Source organism: Diadema antillarum, unplaced genomic scaffold, assembly GCF_040938485.1.
Source record: "Diadema antillarum isolate AM-2024a unplaced genomic scaffold, OU_Dant_1.0 seq00001055_RagTag, whole genome shotgun sequence".
Lineage (NCBI taxonomy): Eukaryota > Metazoa > Echinodermata > Echinoidea > Diadematoida > Diadematidae > Diadema > Diadema antillarum.
Window position 1 is genome coordinate 798,260 of NW_027271883.1, and position 6,000 is coordinate 804,259.

At 37.2% G+C, this 6,000-nt stretch overlaps 2 long non-coding RNA genes across 2 annotated transcripts; both read left to right on the plus strand.

The window, feature by feature from the left end:
- Positions 1 to 1,331: 1,331 nt before the first annotated feature.
- On the plus strand, positions 1,332 to 3,660 carry LOC139743179 (uncharacterized). The gene is made up of 3 exons (XR_011711740.1): positions 1,332 to 1,453; positions 2,647 to 2,794; positions 3,601 to 3,660. It is a non-coding gene; the product is annotated as an uncharacterized lncRNA (long non-coding RNA).
- Positions 3,661 to 3,675: 15 nt separating this feature from the next.
- On the plus strand, positions 3,676 to 5,220 carry LOC139743180 (uncharacterized). The gene is made up of 3 exons (XR_011711741.1): positions 3,676 to 3,748; positions 4,428 to 4,531; positions 4,926 to 5,220. It is a non-coding gene; the product is annotated as an uncharacterized lncRNA (long non-coding RNA).
- Positions 5,221 to 6,000: the final 780 nt, after the last annotated feature.

Consider the following 6,000-nt stretch of genomic DNA (forward strand, 5'->3'; position numbering starts at 1 on the left):
CACGGGTGCAGCATGTAGGACGCAAGTGAAACTCGCCCAAAGCCTTGTCCGCCCGCAAAAAAAAAAAAATTCCTGCGTGCAGGAAAATTCCCACACGTAACAAGCCCGGATAGCTTACCCGGAAAGGTGAGACAGGGCCTAAACTTGACCGCGGGTAAATAGGCGAGATTCATACTAGGTACAGTCATATGCGGGTTATCTGCGGGGACCTTTCCTCTGCTCTTTTCCAAGGTTGTTTCGAATAACCATCGCTCTGTAAATACTCAAAAGAGCTAACATTACAATATTATTGGCTTTGCTCTCTGTATTCACATACGAAGAGTTTGTTCGGAAAAACCGATAAGTCCATATTTGCCAAATGGAAATATTTGCGATTAAAGGTCAGGAAAAATAAAGAGAATAATAAGAAAATATTTGCTTCTTTTGACCATAACATCAAAAAAATATACCTGTATATGTGACCCGCAACAACAAAAGGATCCTAAAGTCGCTGACGGCCGAGCCGAGAAAATCGAGTTTAAATTCACATCATCAAAATTGGTCAAAACAATCCAATTTCTTATTTTTGCATAATAGTCTAATATTTTGTCCATCATCTGAAGAAATTTCGAAGCTAAATGATCAGCGAAAAGGCAAGAAATCAGTGTTTTTCTGGGTCATTATTTTCCAACTTTCAATGCAAGAGTAACGTGTCCGAAGATTTGGATTTAGCGCAACAGCTAGACTCCGCCCCTAGCAAGGAGGGAGTGATCTTATTGGTCAGTGTGCGGCATCCTGATTACCGATTGGTCGTACATGGACCGCTGGCGCTAAGCTTGAGTGAACATGGCGGGGGTCGCTAGGAGCATGCCTTCTATTGTCAAGCGGTGAAAACTGTCTCACTTCCCCTTGACCATGATAACCTCGGAAGGACAACTTTGAAGGTGTTTTTCTCAAAACTCTGATTTCCTCAAGCACTTGACATGCGCTGATAAAATAATCGATATTTTCGCAACAAAGTATTGTTATGACTTGTGCTATGTATGAAATTAAAGTAAAAGAGTATGGGAATAATGTCATGCCATTTTCAGAAAATTGTCCTCCCCCGACTTTCAGATCCTTTTGTTGTAGCGGGTCACATATCGTCGGTGTTTTCACGAAGTGGCACGACCGGCCAAAATCGAGTAAATTTTCGATTTTAAGATTTTTGCATATTATGATAGTAAATACCGAGATCTACAACCTGACAAATTTTTGAACCTCAATCTCAAAAAATTACGTAATAATAACGACCGTGTCACTTCGTGAAAACTTCCACTGGTCGGTCTACGATTTTCACGAAGTGGCACGATCGCGGGTTGACGGTGCGTATACGCCGGACGTCATCATAAATCATTCATCTGCCAAACGTCCTCGTACGCGCGCGTCTAAAATGGCTGCGCCCAGAGCAACGGAAGCTAGACAGATGAAATCGGTAAAGTTACATTTCGCTCTGTATTGACACTTTAATTGTTCATTTTTCACATTCTTGAATGTAGATTTATGAATGAGGAATTAGAATATCAAAACAGCGTAAATATGTATTCTTGCAGATCACATTGACTTCGTTTGGCGCTGTCCTAGGTTCGTTATCTACGTGTGCAGTCCCACATCTATTATTCGGTGTAAGTGGAGAATAGGCAGGGAAAGTGATTCGAACTAAAGTCAAATGAACACGTCTCACATTTGCATCGAATCTTAAACGCACTAACTGGTGATATATTGTGAAGTTTTATTGTTTCCTGTATTACGAGCTCAAATACGTAATGCAACGACCTACTTCCCAGGTGGCAGGTAGACTGATTTAACTCTCTTATCTTACTTGATTATGTCTGAATCTTCCAGGAATTTAGATCCATTTAAGGGAGTCTATATCTAGGCCTACAACTTCAACATCTAATTAAGATAGTTAACAGTGTTACAATGTTAATAGTGTTCTTGACCTGTCCAGGTTACCTGTCTAGGTTACTCTAAAAGTGATGTTATTTCACTGACTACCTTTGAATTCTCAATGAATAAAAAAAATGATCTTAGAGTTACTTCTGCTAAAAGTCTAACGTTAAATCAGGGAGGTCCTCTTCCCATCTCCCTGTCTAAATTCAGGCGTTACCAACAACAATGGAGACTTTGATAATGTTGTCGAGAATACCGTAACAGCAAATTTGATTTGGATAGACAACAAGCAAAATGCAACGTTTATGCTCAGCACCTGAATTCATAAATTGTTCTATCATGCTATATTATGAGCCTAAAAGCCTCAATGTGGTCGTAATTGGCCTATACGTGGCAAGTACTTTTGCCTTAGTTTGCAATTTTTCGTTTTGTTTGTTTTGATTTTCTACAATCTATGGTTCTTTGAAACACTAGGGTTTTTTTTTTTTGGGGGGGGGGGGTGGAGGCTGGGGATTCGGAGCTGGGCAAATTGTAAAATTAAACCAAAGAGATGTTCATTGTTCATAAACTTCAGATTCTGGTAAGCCGGAGAATATAGACCTGAAAGGGATGGGGGGGGGGGGGGGGCAGTGTGATGTTTTGCAAATCTGTGCATCAATTTTATGATCTTACAGAACTGGTAGTGATGGAGTTTCATGTGACTGACATCTTTCATTCATCTTCCTTTACAAACAGATATTGAGGCCTTTGTGTGGACAACCCAACAACTTGCAGACTGGAATGAAATGAGTGCTGTCCTTCGATGATGGGCTACTTTACAGTATTGTACTCCATACCGCATTCCTGCAGATTTCTCCTATCATCTCAAGCTTGAACAAGACCCGTAAGTTACATTGCTATCTGTCAAGGATTTAGAGTAAATTAGACAGACCAGTGTGTAATAGACAGTGCAGGCACACTACTGGTAATAATAATATTACTAATATGATTTGCCACACTAATATGATTTGCCACATACTAAAATAATTGTTTTGATTACCTTTGAATTCTCCATGAAAAAAAAAAATGATTTTAGAGTTACTTCTGCTAAAAGTCTAACGTTAAATCAGGGAGGTCCTCTTCCCACCTCCCTGTCTAATTGAGGCGTTACCAACAGCAATGAAGAGTTTGATAATGTTGTCAAGAATACCGTACCAGCAAATTTGATTTCGAATATTGGATAGGCAACAAGAAAAAAACAAACAAAAAAACTCCTGTGCAACGTTTATGCTCAGCACATGAATTCATAAATTGTTCTATCATGCTATATTATGAGCCTAAAAGCCTCAATGTAGACGTAATTGGCCTGTACGTGGCAAGTACTTTTGCCTTAGGTTGCGATTTTTCATTTTGTTTGTTTTGATTTTCTACAATCTATGGTTCTTTGAAACACAGAGGTTTTTTTTTTTTTTTTTGGGGGGGGGGATGGAGGCTAGGGATTCAGAGCTAGGCAAATTGTAAAATTAAACCAGAGAGATATTCATAAACTTCAGATTCTGGTAAGCTGTAGAATATAGACCTGAAAGGAATGGGGGGGGGGGGCAGTGTGATGTTTTGCAAATCTGTGCATCAATGTTATGATCTTACAGAACTGGTAGTGATGGAGTTTCATGTGACTGACATCTTTTATTCATCTTCCATTACAAACAGATATTGAGGCATTTGTGTGGACAACCCAACAACTTGCAGACTGGAATGAAATGAGTGCTGTCCTACGATGATGGGCTACTTTACAGTATTGTACTCCATACCACATTCCTGCAGATTTCTCCTATCATCTCAAGCTTGAACAAGAACCGTAAGTTACATTGCTATCTGTCAAGGACTTAGAGTAAATTAGACAGACCAGTGTGTAATAGACAGTGCAGGCACACTACTACTAATAATAATATTCCTAATATGATTTGCCACATACTGAAATAATTGTTTTGTCTTACTCTTTCTTTAATTACAACTGTATTTGTAGTTTTATGAATGTGAAGCACTGACATAACATGGAATCCAACATTTTGACATCTAATTATCTGTAGTCATGTTGCATTTTGGTATAAAGGCAATGTTGTCCCTCAGTCTGATTTTGATGTGATAGCAGTGTGCATTTCTTCAGTGTTATGTATCTTTCAGGACTGTTGTAACTGTAGTTTTTTATTGTTAGTTTGATTATTGTTGTGTTTTTATTTTTTTATTGGGGGGGGGGGGGGGGGGGCAAGGGAGATGAGGAAGAACAGTTACACACTCTGTACTGATATGAGATACCATCAACTTTGCAAAAGTCAATGGCACATACTGTATGACAAATTCTTGGCAGAGAAGATGAAAATGAACTGTCTCAATATACATTTATAGTTTTACTCATGTCAATGTGTTTTTTTCTTTGTTCACTCAGAAGTCAAATGTCTGAGACATTACTTACATGGAATTGACTGTGTCACTGATTTTCACTTGTGATGTCCTGCTTTCTTTATTCTTTACTTTAGTTCTGCTCCTGATTCTAGTCAACAATATGTTCATTCACCATTTCGTCTGGCGTAGCATCCTCTTTTTACTGCACTCAAAGGTTACATTGTGCACCATGCTAAAGGTGAGCAAGATCAATAAACAGCATAACACCTTTTCATGTAGTATTTGGTTTTATTTTGTCATAGACAATTACTAAGAAAATCCAGTGTCAATGGACAATTAGGTGTAATCCTACTACAGTCTTGTTATGCACATTATCACATTGATTTAAACTTTATGATAAAAAAAAAAGATGTATTACAACTTTGTAGCACTTTTGAGTAAAACATTACCAAAGTGTTGATATGAAAGGAACATTATCATACAATTATTTTCTTAGGGAAATCGGTGTAGTTTTAGAAATGTGTGAAATTAATTAAGAAGTATATTATGACTGTTGTATCAAATGTCATCATTCTCCTCTGCAATGGAGAAGTAACATTGTCTGTGAAAAACAATTGTTCCTCTTTGCATAGGGAGAGAAGCAGATAACAACTGTCTACTGGAGAAAGCCAAGAGAAACCCGAAACAGCTACAAATGACTAGGGTGGCTGAGCTGAACATCTGCACTAAAATCCAAGCCATGGGATCATTGTGGAAGGAGATCATAGCAATATTTCACCACAATCACAGAGTTGCTCCACACAGCAGCATCAAACTTTTCACAAGAGTGTGTGCTCTATGAATGGACAGGCAGGTTCTAGCAGAACATTATTTCGATGTTCTTTTTGATTTTCTATTTAATGACTTTGGGTTTGTATGTGTGCAGAAATGGGGGGGGGGTAGTGGTGTCATAAAGTAGGACATCATTTTTAATAATGATAATAATAATAATAATAATAATAATAATAATAATAATGATAATAATCATCATCATAATCATAACCATAACAATAAAAATAGTAATAATTATAATAATCAACAGTGCTTTAATATATAGCATATGGAAACATTCTGTATTATGCCATTTGTGCTCAAGGATAGAAATGATTGAACAAAAACATACAATTGCAATTACAGTGATACCTTTTTTCACGTTTAGACTGTAATGGTAGAGACATTACAAGCAAATGTATGCCATTGTTTTTTTATTCAGGATAACAAGTAAGTCTCTACCTTTTGAACGAAGGTTTCTCTCTGGTGTATTTTCTATTTAAAGTAGTTCTTTCAAATAGTGTGGATTCAAAAGTTAATATCAACATTTTGATCTGTGTATGAATTTTGACTGGAAGCTAGTGCAAGCTTCTTAGCACTGGTGAAATTTTTGTTCATTTTTTTTAAATTTGGACACTACTCTTGCAGCAGAGTTTGGAATAGCTTGTAATCTCTGTATCTGTTTGACTGACAATCCACAAAGTAATTAATGACAAGATCAACATGTCACATTAAGAAACCATGAAGTACTGTTGTGCGTTTATCAGTAAAGTCTCAAATTTTCAAAATATTGTATGTGAAAGAATCAAGGAGATATTAAGGGACATTAATCCTACATACTGTATCTCTCACTGTCACCTTATTCACTGACATTACTCTTGATAACCATCAATCCAC